This window comes from Ursus americanus, chromosome 18 (genome assembly GCF_024610735.1).
Source record: "Ursus americanus isolate L20-20 chromosome 18, mUrsAme1.1.p, whole genome shotgun sequence".
NCBI classification, from domain to species: Eukaryota; Metazoa; Chordata; class Mammalia; order Carnivora; family Ursidae; genus Ursus; species Ursus americanus.
In genome coordinates, this window is record NC_142144.1 from 44,975,678 (window position 1) to 44,991,762 (window position 16,085).

The following is a 16,085-nucleotide window of genomic DNA, read 5'->3' on the forward strand; positions in this document are numbered from 1 at the left end:
TATTTGATCTTATTTAGATAGAAAAATGCAACAAAAGAAAACAAAAACATCTCAATTCTATATTTCTGATTTTAATTAATAGCACAAACATGCTCTGATCGCTTAAAACTAAAACCTAAACTTTACTCTTGATTCTCAGCTTTCCTTCACTTCCCCACATTTAAAACCTATTTTCCCAACTCTGTCAATTCTGTCTTCTAAATATTTCCTGTTACTTCTTATCCAGTAGACAGACTATCTTTAAAGCAACAGCTAAATCCAAGTGTGTGCATGTTAAGCATGTGTACCTGCATGCCAGTACGTGCACATGTATGCACACACACATACACGCTGAACAAAGTTCAAGGTTGATCAATGTGCCCAGAACTTTGCAATCAGGCAATCTAGAAAAAAAAGTTAAAATTCAGCATAAAGAGGAGTTTTGAACTTTATAGTTGAGAATGGGTTATTTTCTTTCTTCTGTGCAGGGAAGGGATGGTATATCATGGTCTTAAGTTCTCAGAGTCCCTGAAGGTGTAAATATAACCTGCTTCTCTAAATCCTAATGAAGGAAGTCTTAGTTCCTCCACATTTTTCACCTGGAAAGCTCCAGCAGAATTTATTCTATTTCAGTCCTTGTCCAGATGGCTTCCAGAGTCCATAATTATAGCACAACTATGATCCTGTTGTGCTGATGTTTAAAATCTTTCAACCCCATCTACTTTCAGGATAAAATAAAAGCAAAATATAACAGCACGTTGTTCACATCTTTCTTAATTTGACCTCTGTCTACTTTTCTACATTATTGCATGCATACCTATGCCCCTAATAATCAAACTGTTTAAAGTTTTCCAGTGCGTGCTGCTTATTCTCTCTTCCCTGTTTTATAAAAGTTGCCTCCATCTGGAATAAAGTTTTTGCACGATTTCATACCCTTGGAAAACTCCCAACTCCCCCAAGATTCAATGTTTTCAATTTCCTGATTCTGAGATTCCTTAATTTCATTCATCCCATACATACAAAACATAAGCTTTATGAGTTCTTTGAAACCAGTTAAGCATTCCCTTTTCCATGGCCCCATTCTGCTTTATATATTTCTGTTATATAGTTACTGGTTTCCTATTGCTGCTGTGACAAATTACCACAAATTCAGTTGCTTAAAATAATATAAATATATTATCTTACAGTTCTGGAGGTCAGAAGTCTGAAGTTGGTTTCACTGTGCCAAAATTAATATTGGCAGGGCTATCCACCTTCTGGAGACTAGAGAGGGAGAATCTGTTTCCATATCTTTTCCAGTAGAAGCCACCTGGTTCTTGGCTCTTGGTTTCTTCCTCCACCTTCAAAGGTAGCATCAAATTCTCTCTGACTCTGACTCCCACTTCTGTCTTCAAACCTTCTTCTGACTCTGACACTATTGTCTCCCACTTATAAGGACATTTGTTATTATATTGGATCCACCCTGATAATGCAAAAAAAAATTATTTTTCTCAAGATCCTTAACCGCACATGCAAAGCTCCTTTTGTCATGTAAAATGACATACACCAGTTTCCAGAGATTCGATTATGAATATCTTTGGGGGCCATTATTAAGCCTACCACATATGGTATTAACTGAATTGCTATTAAATGTCTTTCTACTTCAATGAACAGTAAAGAGTATTCAAACAATTCTCTGTTAAATTAATTAAACAAGAAAGCCATGAGATTGATGTGTCTCTAATGCCATGGCAGCCTAGGTAAGCAAACCCAAGTCTAAGCCTGTTAACGTCTCAACGTTACAAAATCAAAAAGCTAAGAACAACCAATCACAAACAATCAACTAGATTTAATTTATAGTCAATCAAATAATTTCCCTTTTTCGTTCCACACTTTGTCTATAAGTCTTTCCTTTGGCTTCTATTATCAAATGTTTCTAACCACTTCCGGCTTGTCACTACCTGATTCTAATTGATTTTTGCTCAAATAAACTGTCGAAAAATTTAATATCCTTCAGTTTACCTTTTACCATCTCTGAGAACCACATTCATCACAATTCTTTGAGGTGATCCTAAAAATTACAGATTTATGAGTCAAATCTCAGATAAACTAAATAAAATCTCTGGATTTGAGGTCCAGGAATCTTCATTTTAACAGATTCTGCAATAAGCGTTACACAAACTAAGGTGTAAAAGTCCCTACTAGGAGCCAGAGGCTGTGTACTATTTTTTATCATTTATCTTGAGATTTTAGCACAGTATCTGATGCATACCAGACCCAATAATTGTATGATTAAATGATTGAATAAATGAATGTGTTAGATAAGCTTTAAAATTCTTTTCAACCACAAGACAGATCCTTTGATTATAAGGTGAAAGAAAGGAAAAATCGAATTTTTTAAAGAACATACATTGGACAATTTCTAAATTATCTTCTAGCTGAAATTTCCTCATATATATTTAATGCAAAAGGAATCTTCAGGATAGTCCAATTTGACGAGGGAGGTGGCAAAGCAAGACTCTGAATAAAACAGAGCTATCTCCCACCATTGTTACCCCCTCTTGGCTGGGAAATTTAGGGCAGAGTCACAGAGCAACCTCAGACTGATGCGTTTACTTTTAAACACTTTGGCAATAAATAATCTTATGATGAAGCTAGAGATATGAATATGAAGGTGATTTATAAAGCATAAAGTAATGGATAACCATAAGGGATTTTTATTAGAGTTAAAACAAGGTTTCAAGCCTGAATGCCTGCTCCCCGTGACAGCTACAGAGGTATGCTGCTCCGTTCTCCTTTATTAATAGAACTTGTTGCTCATCGGGGACAATATCGTTATAAACACTGGTGTGCATGTGCCCCTTCAAGTCACTATGTTTGTATCCTTTGGATAAATACAATTGCTGGGCTGTAGGGTATGGAAAGAGCCCAGATGTCCATCGACAGATGAATGGATAAAGAAGATATGATGTATAAATACAATGGAATATTACTCAGCCAGCAAAAAATGAAATCTTGCCATTTGCAACGACATGGATAGAACTAGAGGGTATTATGCTAAGCGAAATAAGTCAGTCAGAGAAAGACAAATACCAATGTTTTCACTCATATGTGGAATTTAAGAAACAACAGATGAACATAGGGGAAGGGAAGGAAAAATAAGATAAAAACAGAGAAGGAGACAAATCATAAGAGACTTTTAACTATAGGAAACAAACTGAGGGTTGCTGGAGGGCTGGGGGTGGGGAGATGGGGTTGCTGGGTGATGGCATTAAGGATGGCACTTGATGTAATGGGCACTGGGTTATATGCAACTGATGAATCACCAAATTCTACCCCTGAAACTAATAATATAGTATATGTTAACTAAATTGAATTTAAGTCAAAAAAAAAAAAAAGAAGAACTTGCTGTTCGGTTGCAAGGAGAGCAGGTATTTGACAGCTTCCAAGGACAGTGCATTCAATGTCAATCACAGCATTAAGAGTCAATGCCATGCTCTTGCTGGGAAGTTCCTAGTCAATGAGTAAGCAAGCATGGCAGAGCTACTAAGACTTGGCGTTTTCCAACCAACCTGGGACCCTCGAAGAAGCAAGGGAGTGCTCCATTGGTTTGGGTGAGACTTCATCGGATCGGAATTACAATCTGAGGTTTTTGCCCAATTTTCCTCTCTCTCCTTCCTTCGACAGTCAGATGTTCACAATCTAAAGGGTCTCCCTGCTCAATCCTACTTCTTCCCACTTTATCTTTCACAGGCCATCATCTACATCCCCTCCCCTTAAAAAACAAAAACCAAAAACCTCTTGTTGCACCTAACATTATTTTCACCGTCTCCTTCTTGAAGGACTCAAGTTGACACACTCCCCTACCTGAAATACTTTATTCTACCCTCTGCTCTAGCTAACAACCAAACCTTATCTACATTTCTGAAGTTTGCTCAACGCTGGCTCTGCGCTGTGTGTGTGAGACGTGCACAGTTGGCAGAGGACCCTACGCTCAGAAGGGCCCGTGCATGGTTTAATGTTCTTGTTGCCATCTTGAAATTCTTAATGATTTTTAACATTTTCCACATTTTCATTTTGTACTTGGCCTCCAAGCTATGTAGCCCATTCTGCATCACTGTCTGCATAAAAACTTTTTTTTAAGATTAAAATACAGTGTTTACTATTTCCTCATGAACACCTTAGTTCTTTGAATAATTTTTTCCATGTTAGTTTCTGAAGTTGGTGCCTCTTTTATACTAAAGTTATAGCCTTCTGTCCATTTATATTTTAATTTGGATGGGAAAGTGTGTGCATGTCTTATTCCCTAGCTACAGCATAACCTCTGAGATCATCTTCGAGCCTACTTTGTATTGCATATAGAATTGTTAAGTGAACATGCAGAAAAGTCTGTAAATATTTTGTGAATAAATAGCACAAAATGCCCTTTATGTGAGAGTTACAGGGACAAGCTTAGATGTGCTAATAAACTTAATGCTTTGTTACTCTTCTCTTTCTTCCTTCTACCTCATGAGGTAGTGGGGAAAACTTAAGTTTTCCAACTACAACTCAGTTTCTTCTGATTTAAACACTCTCATTTCCATTTAAAACAGCATATTTGAGGTAAATTCTCAATCCTTAAAAAATCCATTCAACCTTTCTTTGTAGCTCCTTCTGGGAGGGTTTACTTTATCCAGATGGAGGGAAGAGAAAAGCCCTGATAAACATAAACACAGCAACAACACACACGTCTAAGGCCAGGTACTATACTAATCTTTTTCATTTATAATCTTCTTTATTCTTTATAAAATTTCTATGAAGGTGTTGCTATTGTTTCTCTCTCAAGGGAATGACTTATGGTTTATAGACTTTAAACAATTAGCAAATCGAGTTGGGGGGACTGCCCCCCAAGTTCTGTTGCCTCAAGACCAGGGTCTTAACCAGGATACTTGTATCTCAGACATAAACGTTTACCTGATATTCATTTAGCAATAGGTAGAGCTTTCTCCACTGATGTGTTTCTTTCCAAACACAAAGGGGAAAAACGTCTTTAAGCTGCCCATTGGAGTCTACATGTGTGAGAACATGAGACAAATCTCAAATAGGAAATTTAAAAGAAAGCATTAATTAATTGGGCTAGAGATATTCCCTCCTTTCAGACCATCAAAAGCACTACATTTTCCCCTTGTGCTTCAAATTACCTGAGAGACTTATCTACCGAAGACAGACCTGATCTGAACAAATGGCCATAGCCCTGAGAGCTTCCAAAGCTGATAGGCAAAGATGGCTGGAATTCAAAGTAGTCAATGCAGAATGAGCTGCAGGAAGCTTTCAAAGTACAAATTAACCCATTTATTATGTCCGTGATAATCAAAGTAGCATGTTTTGCCTTGTATAACATTTCTCGTGTTTTCCATAAACTATGGTTTAGCATCCTTTTGGAGGATTAAAACTAGAAGTCATTCCTAGTGCTAACAAACATTTTGGTTGAGTGGTATAACTGTTCTATAGGGCCTTGCAACTTGGCAGCTAGTCTCCTCAATTATACTTTTTAAGTAGGACGAGACTCTGAAAGAAAGCAAACCCTTCATCCCGAGTCCTGCAATGGGATTGGATAGGCTGTGGTATCTCCCCGAGGCACATTTCCTTAAGCAAAAGTGTGTTTCTGCAGATGGTTCCTTCTGGTCACTTACTGCTACCACCAAACAATTACATTCTCTTTTTTGGTTCGTATAGGCCAGCTATCTAAAATTAAGTTAGAATGTGCACATTTTTTTGTAAGGAGAACAGACTTGATTTAAATAGACTATGATAACTAATCATTCCTTCTGAAAAACATGCTGTGGTCGGCATAGACTCAGTGAAACCTCAGCAAGGGTGTTTGAAGTGTCATGATTTTTAGTTTTACTGTTATATAAAAAATCCCCCAATTGAACTGTTTCTCTCTCTCTCTTTTTTTTTTTTATACAACAGAAGGAAATAGTGGCTCACCTCTTCTTGGATTATACATCTTCTTTTAATATGCTAAAGTAACACCTATCTATTTTAAGTAGGTATAGGTTGTTTTTACCTCTGCCCTTCCACCCAGTCAGAGCTACAATCAAAAATACTTTTTATATGCAGGCGTAACCCTATCCAGTATGTGGAGTATATAATTGACTATTTTGTAGGTTGGGATCTGTCAAACATGAGTAACGTCACACGGTTCAACCTGCAAGTATTCAAGGTACTCCTGAACATATAGCCTGCAACTAAGCAGACTCTTGAAATAGTCTAGGTGTCAAAGACCTAAGAACTTATGTTTCTGGGATGAAATATGCGCAGATGTGTGCCTGACAAGTCAGTCTTTACTCATCCGGATGTCCTGTTCTCCAGTGGATTTCAATTTTCCCAAATTTGTCATTGTGCCTTTTAGTTCTTCCTGGACTGTATCTCTTACATTATAAATTATGCTTAATAGCAGACCTCAAGCATTCGCTAGTGATTTACAGGTGTCCCAGAACATTTTTTGTCAAAACTAAAGCATTTTTACAAAGTGGGTGACCATTATTTTACGGCAGTCCTTTGAACTACAAATTGGATCTAAAATGTAGCTTGATATTTTTCACTAATTTGTAAAGTTCTGTTAACAATCAAATAGGAAGCAATAATCGGGCTGAAAAAGGGACTGTATTCAATGCATTTCAAAGAGTCAGTTGATTCTACTTTTCTATCATGTCACATTTTCTTTTCAGGTATGCAGTCATTATCCTAACATATGCTTTGAATTACAAGTCCCTGAGCAAGAAATCTACCATTTAAATCAGATAACTTTCATGGAGTTATCAAAACTTCTTAACAATGAAGGGGAAGGGGCAGATGAGTCTTATGTTAACTTGTCCCTATGCTTATAACTTCCACAGTCAATTTTAGAGTCTAAAAGGAAAAGCATGTTGAGCTTCTGAAAAAAAAGTCAAAAGAAACAACTTTTTTTGCGCCAACTTTGTTTCGATCACTTATATATCCTCTTTCTTTTATTCTTTGCTTCATCTGACTTTTTTTACTTCTCATTTGTACTCTACTCCCCCTACTTCTCCTTCTTGCCAAATGTGCTCTGTCTTCCTTTTAGTTTTAATGGTAAGCATCAAACAAAATGCCATAAATGCTGAGAAAAACTGAGAAACCAGTTTCATAAAATTTCTTAGTTAGCAGCATGCTGACAATTAGTGGAATATTTTTAAAAAATCTTTTCCTCTTTGAATTTTAAAGGGCAGAAGTCAAGGTCCAGAGACAGATCCCAAAGGATATGCATGCATTCTTCCCTGTGACTACTGCCCTACAGTAACTTAGAGCTTCGTTATAATACATTTACAGTGTGGTTTTAACCTCCCGCTCCTCACAGAGAATGGCTGCCATGACAGTTCTCATAAGGACTGTACAGAGCCCAAAACTCCCACTCCCAAAAGGTATGAGGAGTCCCATAGTTAATTGGCTGCAACCTTAGTCAGAAATTCCCTAGCTATGACCCATAACCTGTCCAAACATAAAAAGAAAAGACAACCCTGACCCCCATGCAGCTGCCATCTCTAGGTCTGCCCACTCTCCCATCTCGAAAGTGCACTTTCCCTTAAACTGCTATTAAATTCTTGCTTGCTTAAGAGTTTGGGTCTGAATTCTTTCTTAGCCAAACTCAAGGATCAAGGCCAGGGAGTGGGACATGCTATTGACAGAGCAGTGGTAGATAGTTTGTGTATAAGGCAGGGATCTGAATGCAAATCCTGAGTCTTTCTCTTTCTAGCCGATTAGCTTTGACAAGAGATCTACTCTAGATGGAGAGTTCAGACCTGGTAACATTCTTGTATTAAATGAGATGACACAAATACATTCCACAAAATCTAAATGATAAATACATGTTCATTTCTTCACCCTTAAGCAATCAACTTGTTTGTATTATATTGTTACTGATATGGTTAGAGCAATTAAAGAGGAAATGAGGGCTATTTATTTATTTATTTGCTTATTGTCTGAGTTGTAAAACTTTGATTTCATGATTGCTGATGCAAATTCCATTATTTGGATATTGCTTTGAAACCCACAAAATCGTTTTACATAACATCTCTCTCATTTTATTTAAATAGAATTGTGAAGTTCAGAGAGTAAATATCACCATAAATTGTGAAGTTCAGAGGGTAAGTATCATAAATATCAAAATGCAGACAGTGGGTCAGAGTTGTTACATGTTACAGCTAGTGATTGACAAACTGAATCCAAAAGCCAGGTCTTTTGACTTCTTTTCAAATCATCTTTTGAATATACAGTATATAATTAAAAATTAGAAACAATGTTTATCATAATATATGGTAGTACTGTTTCATGATTGTCAAGATAGCATAACTAAGAGCATGGACTCAAGATCCAGATTTTCAATGTGCAAGTCCCAGCTCTGCCATTTACCAGTTGAATAAACTTGGATAATTAACTTTTGCTTTTATGCTCCTAGTTCTCTCATTTGCAAAATGGGTATAATAATAGTTACCACTTCACTCAGTTGTCATGAGGATTAAGTGACAATGTATGTAAATTACTTAGCATAGGACCTGACAAATAGTAATTGTTATATGTGCTTGCTATTATCATTATTATTATTGTATGAGCTAGAAAGCATTATAATAAGAGCAAATGTAATGGTGAATAATGGAAATCCATCATATATGAGCTATAATCATGTATCTCATTTTCATTTACTTCTTTCAACGATAGATGTATATTAACCACACTTTACAGATAAGGAAATTCATACTCCCAAAAGAAAAAAACTAGTTCAAGTTCATTCAACTAATATATTGTTATGCAAATCTGTCTTCAAAACCTATGTGCTTTGATGTCACAGAGATGAACTAGGGACCTAGGGGTCTATCCAACAAGAAGATCTAACAATTGTAAATATTTATGCCCCCAACTTGGGAGCACCCAAATATATAAAACAATTAACAATTAATAACAAATATAAAGGAACTCATTGATAATAATACAATAATAGTAGGGGACTTTAACATCTCACTTACAGAAATAGATCATATAAGCAAAAAATCAACACGGAAACAATGGCTTTGAATGACACACTAGACCAGATGGATTTAACATATATATTCAGAAGATTTCATCCTAAAGCTGCAGAGTACACACTCTTTTCAAGTGCACATGGGATGTTCTCCAGATCACATATTGGGTCACAAATCAGGCCTCTACAAGTATGTGTCTGTTTTTGTGTCACTGAGCAGGGAGCCTGACATGGGGCTTGCTCCCAGGACCCTGGGGTCATGACCTGAGGCAAAGGCAGATGCTTAACTGACTGAGCCACCCAGGCGCCCCTCACCATTGTTATTTAACATAGTACTGGGAGTCCTAGCCTTGGCAATCGAGCAACAAAAAGAAATAAAAGGCATCCAAACTGGTAAGGAAGAAGTCAAACTCTTACTCCTTGCAGATGACATGATACTCTGTAGAAAACCCGAAAGACTCCACAAAAAATTGCTAGAACTGATACACAATTTAGTAATGTCGCTGGATACAAAAGCAACATTCAGAACTCTGTTGCATTTCTGTGCACCAATAATTACGCAGCAGAAAAATAAATCAAGGAATTGATCTGCTTTCTAATTACACCCAAACCCATAAGATACCTAGGAATAAACCTAACCAAAGAGGTAAAAGATCTGAACTCTGAAAACTATAGAACACTTATGAAAGAAACTGAAGATGACAAAAAGAAATGGAAAAACATTCCATCATCATAGATTAAAAGAACAGGGGTGCCTGGGTTGCTCAGTAGCTAAGCATCTGCCTTTGGCTCAGGGCATGATCCCAGGGTCCTGGGATCAAGCCGCGCATCAGGCTACCTGCTCCACTGGGAGCGCTGGGAGCCTGCTTCTTCCTCTCCCACTCCCCCTGCCTGTGTTCCCTCTCTCGCTGGCTATCTCTCTCTCTCTGTCAAATAAATAAATAAAATCTTAAAAAAAAAAAGGAACAAATATTGTTAAAATGCCTATACTACCCAAAGCAATCCACACATTCAATGCAATCCCTGTCAAAATACCACCAGCATTTTTCACAGAGTTAGAACAATTCTAAAATTTGTGTGGAACCACAGAAGACCGCAAATAGCCAAAGCAGTCTTGAAAGAGCAAAGCAGAGCGGAAGGCATCACAATTCCAAACTTCAAGCTATATTACAAAGCTGTAGTCATGAAGACAGTATGGTACTGACACAAAAACAGACACATAGATCAATGGAATAGAATAGAGAACCCAGAAATGGACCCACAACTATATAGTCAACTAATCTTTGACAAAGTAGGAAAGAATATACAATGGAAAAAAGTCTCTTCAACAAATGATGCTGGGAAAATTGGACAACAACAAGCAAAATAACAAAATTGGACCACTTTCTTAGGCCACACACAAAAATAAATTCAAAATGGATGAAAGACCTAAATGTGATACAGGAAAGCCATCAAAATCCTAGAGGAGAACAACAGGCAGCAACCTCTTTGACCTCAGCCATTGCGACTTCTTATTAGACACTTCTCTGGAGGCAAGAGAACCAAAAGCAAAAATGAACTATTGGGACTTCATCAAGATAAAAAGCTTCTGCAAAGTTTTTGGAAAGGAAAGAATCAATGAAACTAGAAGGCATCCTACAGAATGGAAGAAGATATTTGCAAATGACATATCCAATAAAGGGTTAATATCCAAAATCTATAAAGAACTTATAAAACTCAACACCCCAAAAATAAATAATCCAGTTAAGAAATGGGCATGGATACAGAGAAAGGGAATACTCTTACACCACTCATGGGAATGCAAACTGGTGCAACCACTATGGAAACGAGTATGGAGGCTCCTCAAAAAGTTAAAAATAGAACTATCCTATGACCCAGTAATTGTACTGTTAGGTATTTACCCAAAGGATATAAAAATACTGATTCAAAGGTACATGTTCACCTGATGTCTAGAGCAGAATTATCAACAATAGCCAAATTATGGAAAGAGCCAAATTTCTATCAACTGATTAATGGATAAAGAAGTGACACACACACACACACACACACACACACACACACAGACACATAAACACACTGGAATATCATTCAGCCATCAAAAAGAATGAAATCTTGCCATTTGCAATGATGTGGATGGCGCTAGAGTGGATTATTAAGCTAAGCAAAATAAGTCAGTCAGAGAAAGACAAACACCATATAATTTCACTCATATATGGAATTTAAGAAATAAAACAGATGAAGGGGAAAAAAAAACAGATGAGGGGGAGGGGAAAAAAAGAGAGGGAAGCAAACCATAAGAGACTCTTAATTATAGAGAACAAACTGAGGGTTGCTGGAGGGGAGGTGGGTAGGGGATGGGTTAAATCAGTGATGGGTATTAAGGAGAGCATTTGTTATGATCAGCACTGGGTGTTACATGTAAGTGATGAATCATTAAATTCTATACCTGAAACAAGTATCACATGATATGTTAAGTAACTGGAATTTTAATGAAAACTGGAAACAAAAAAAGAAAGAAAGAAAGAAAGAAAGAAAGAAAGAAAGAAAGAAAGAAAGAAAGAAAGAAAGAAAGAGAAATGATCTAATACTTTACTTTTCACATAAGCAAACTAGGGCCAAGGGAGAATACCTCTAAGTCCTAGGAATGGATATCTGGTTAATAACAGGCCTAAACTAGGACCCAGGATTCCTAAATCAGAGTTCAATGCCTGCATGAAACTAGTCTATGACCTAAATAAGTGTTCTGTTTTAATTGTCCATGATCTCATGTTATTGTCACTGCTTTATATGTTAAAAACTTACTGTAGTGAATAAGGAGAGAGAAGCATATTTTAAAATTAATGAGGCATTTGTTCTCTATATCTACAAATCCTAATAAATGACAGGCAGACTGATAAATAATTCATAGCAGCTAACAAATTACAGTGCATTTGCAAAAATGACCTGTTCTTTCCTACTTATTTTCTGTGTGGTACATTAATGTCAAAAATAACATAGTGGTAAATATAGACAGCATAGGACAACAAACAATATTGGAATAATGTATTGATATAACCTATGCCAGAAATGCTAGCAGAGCAATTAGAGGGCTCATACAGTTTTAATATGAAGTCAAAAGGTCAACCAAGCTTTTATTTCAGCAGATATTATTTTATGCTTTGTTTTCTTTTTAGAGCAAGGATTTAAATCTTTATCACTAGAAAGACCAATCAGATATTCCAAATTCAATTCCTAAATCCAAGCAACTGGACATTGTTTAGGCTTTCAGGAATCACATAAACACGTTACATGTACAGACTTATATCACTAAGCTAGACATCAGTAAAAACTGCAAATTATTGTAACCCCAAGTGTGACATTCAAAATGGCAGATTTCCTGATCTGTTCCTTGAAAAGACTACATTAGCTGTGAGAGAAAAGATTGAAGATGAGAAGAAAAACCTTCTCTCAAGGTTAAGGGGTACAGTCTGATTTATATCACCGCTTTTCAGTCCTGGGATGAGAACCCAGTAATGCCCTGGCTAACTAGATAGATTATGAAAACTTTAGACAAAATTATGGGTTCTTATATATTGCAACAACAACACATGCAAATAAAAACAATCAGATAATGAAGAAAAATGTTTTAAATGATAAGATAGTTGGTGTCTCTGGAAGCATATATCAATAAAGGTTGTAATATAGAGAAAACATGCACTCATTATCCTCCTTACATAATATTAGCCTGAATAACGTGTGGTTGAAGGAATGGCAATTGATATTCTAAGCTACAGACCAGGGTTCTTTCATATGGATGGCACTTGCCAAATATGGATATTCATTTTGCCATTATTCTTCTCTATGAGTAGCGCTTATCTCATGAATATACATCTTTTTATTTGAGATAATATTCGGTGCACAGATCAGAACTGAGAGCCTCTTGGCATTACAAAGACAGCATGGCCATAGATTAAGTCAGAATTCAAATACTAAAAAGAACAGACTTCATATATGTGTAGGGGAGGAAAAATAATTTTCCTTCTACCCGTCTAGGTTCTTGGCTGAGACACCTCTGTAGTAAAAGACTAACAGGAGAAAAACAAACAGAAGTTTAATGACATGTATACCTCCTATATACAACGGAGAGACCCAGGAAAACTGAGTAACTCCTTGAAATGGCCCAAACTATCACCTTGAATACCACCTCCAGCTAAAGACAAAAGAAGATGTTGGGGGATAGAGAGCAAATTATGTCTAAAGTTTTCAGGCAAATTACACTAAGGTATTGTTGTCATGCAGATCTAAGTCTCTCTTTTCTCCATTTGTAAGAGTTTCTATAGATTCTGTCTCTTTCTTTTCCTACTACAGAGAAGGAGATACCATTACAAATGGAGATTTCCCTTATAAATGTAAATGTCTCTTACAAAAGGTTAACTTCTACTAGCTTTCAGAGCTTTTATGTCTGCTGTTTCTTAAAAATAACCAGTTCAAGATAATTCTTATGCCAGAGAGGCATATTTTGGGGTGGGAAATTCTGCTCCCCTTTACATACATGCATTAAGCTCACGGTAACGGTTAGACATATTGTATAACAAATGCTTTCAGAATAACAAAGACACAGATTTCAAAATTTGAAACTCTAAGGTTTGGTCATATACAGGTTCATAAATTTCATTGCCCTGGAGAATATGAATGCCATCTGAGTAAAATCAATAAATATTAATTGGTGTTTTTGGTATTTAAGAGAAAGTTCTAGGTAACGTGAGCAAATAGTGATATAAATATCCTTCCCGCCTCTTGAGGATCTACCAGTCCTTTGGGAATATATAACAATAGCATTAAAAATAGGATCTGGTGAAACCGGGGACAGCAGCCAGGAGTCCTCTTTTTTTTTTTTTTTTTAAAGATTTTTTATTTATTTATTCGACAGAGATAGAGACAGCCAGTGAGAGAGGGAACACAAGCAGGGGGAGTGGGAGAGGAAGAAGCAGACTCATAGCGGAGGAGCCTGATGTGGGGCTCAATCCCACAATGCCGGGATCACGCCCTGAGCCGAAGGCAGACGCTTAACCGCTGTGCCACCCAGGCGCCCCAGCCAGGAGTCCTCTTGCTAGATACTCTAAAGAAAAGAAAATGTTGTTTTGGAAGTTAGGGTTATAGTCTAGAATGTTTAGTTTAGTACTTCCAAAAATGTGAGAATACACAATGTGTGGAGGTGTTCCTTTCGGTGAGACGATGTATTCATTTCCTATTGCTGTTATAAAAAGTTACTACAAACATAATGACTAAAAAATAATACAACATTTGGGGCACCTGGGTGGCTCAGTCAGTTAGTCGGTTAAGTGACCAACTTTTGATTTTGGCTCAGATCTTGATCTCAGGGTCATGAGATCAAGCCCTCCATGGAGCACTGGGTAGGGCTCCATATTCCGTGGGGAGTCTGTTTGAGATTCTCTCCCTCGCCTTCTGCCCTTTTGCCCGCTCATGCTCAAGCTCTCTCTTTCTCTCTCTCTCTCTCTCTCTCTCTCTCAAATAAATAAATAAATCTTAAAAACAAACAAACAAAATTTATTCTCCTACAGTGATGAATGAAGGACATGGAATTTGCTCTCACGGAGCTTATATTCTAGTATTTGACTTACCTTTTAAACAGTAATAAGAATTTCAAATGTTAGCATAAGGGAAAGGTTAAATACTAAAAAAATTGATACAGAAGAAAAACATGATGAGTTTACACTTTTAAAGGATAATTGTACTTGAAGTGATGAATCACTAAATTCTACTCCTAAAACCAATATTGCACTACATGTTAACTAGAATTTAAATAAAAATTTAAAACAAAAATAGACCAAAAAAAGGTAATTGTATTTGAGAATTAATTTAGCATGTATAGGTGAAAACTTCATGTCTAGTGAGAAACAGAACTAAGGCTGTATCAGTGGCACAGTATCTTACAGGGGATAGATTTTTGAAATGTTAATAAGGTAGAATTTATAGGATTTGGAGATTGAATATGAGAGTTGTAGAAAAGGAGAAATGGAGAATCATTTCTGTATTTTTTAATTTTGTTGACTGGATGGAAGGAAGCACCATTCAATGAAAAAGGCCATACACATTAAAAACAATTTTAGGTTAATGGATACTAAATGGAGAACAAAAAATCAAATGGATATCGACAGGAAATGGAAGACTATGTGGGGCTGGTTCACAGGAAAGCAGCTGGGGTTCAGATAATGGATTGTTAGAATATAGACGGCCTCTTAACCCATGAATTTAGAATAAATTCCCCAGGAAAAGTACATAGAGAAAGGCGAGAAGAAAGAATAGAGCCCTATAGACAGCAGCATTTAAAAGATGGTCAGAATAGGGGCACCTGGGTGGCTCAGTCGGTTAAGTGACCAACTCTTGATCTCGGCTCAGGTCATGATCTTGCAGTCATGAGATGGAGACCCATGATGGGCTCTGCGCTGAGCACAGAGTCTGCTTCAGATTCTCTCTCCCCCTGTCCTTCTCTCCCATGTGTGCAAGCATGGGCATGTGCCCTCTCTTGCTCTCTCTCTCTCTAATAAATAAATAAATAATATTTAAAAAAAGATGATCAGAATGGGATTACACAGGGAATTTTGTAATGGGAGTGAAACTATAATATAATAGATTCTAGAGGACTGAAGAATGAAAGGGTATAAGGGTATAAGGATGGTGATTGCAGCCTCTAGCTTTCATAAGCTTGCTTTTGAGGGAAGAATACAAGGGAATTGCTATAAAGGGAACAAGGTAGAGAAGGTTTTCATTTTTAAGAGGGGGAGCAGCTTATAAACATTTTTTTTGTTTGGGGAAGAAAAATGTGGGGGTCAGATTAGAGGTTTTCAAGTGAAGTGGATAAATAGGGTCCATGAGAGCAGAAAGGACAAAATGTATATTGTGGCCAAAATGGCCCCTTGCCCTTCCTATTACAATGTATGCTGTTTGTATAGGAAAAACAAAACACCCTAATGACTCTTAAATTTTTAAAACATGAATCCAATTGATTGTTCACAGTAGAACTCGAGAGCTTTCCAAATTAATTTTTGGTTCTCTTCTTCTCACTTGTAAAACCACCAAGGGCAATTAACATAAACAGGCCAGTGAT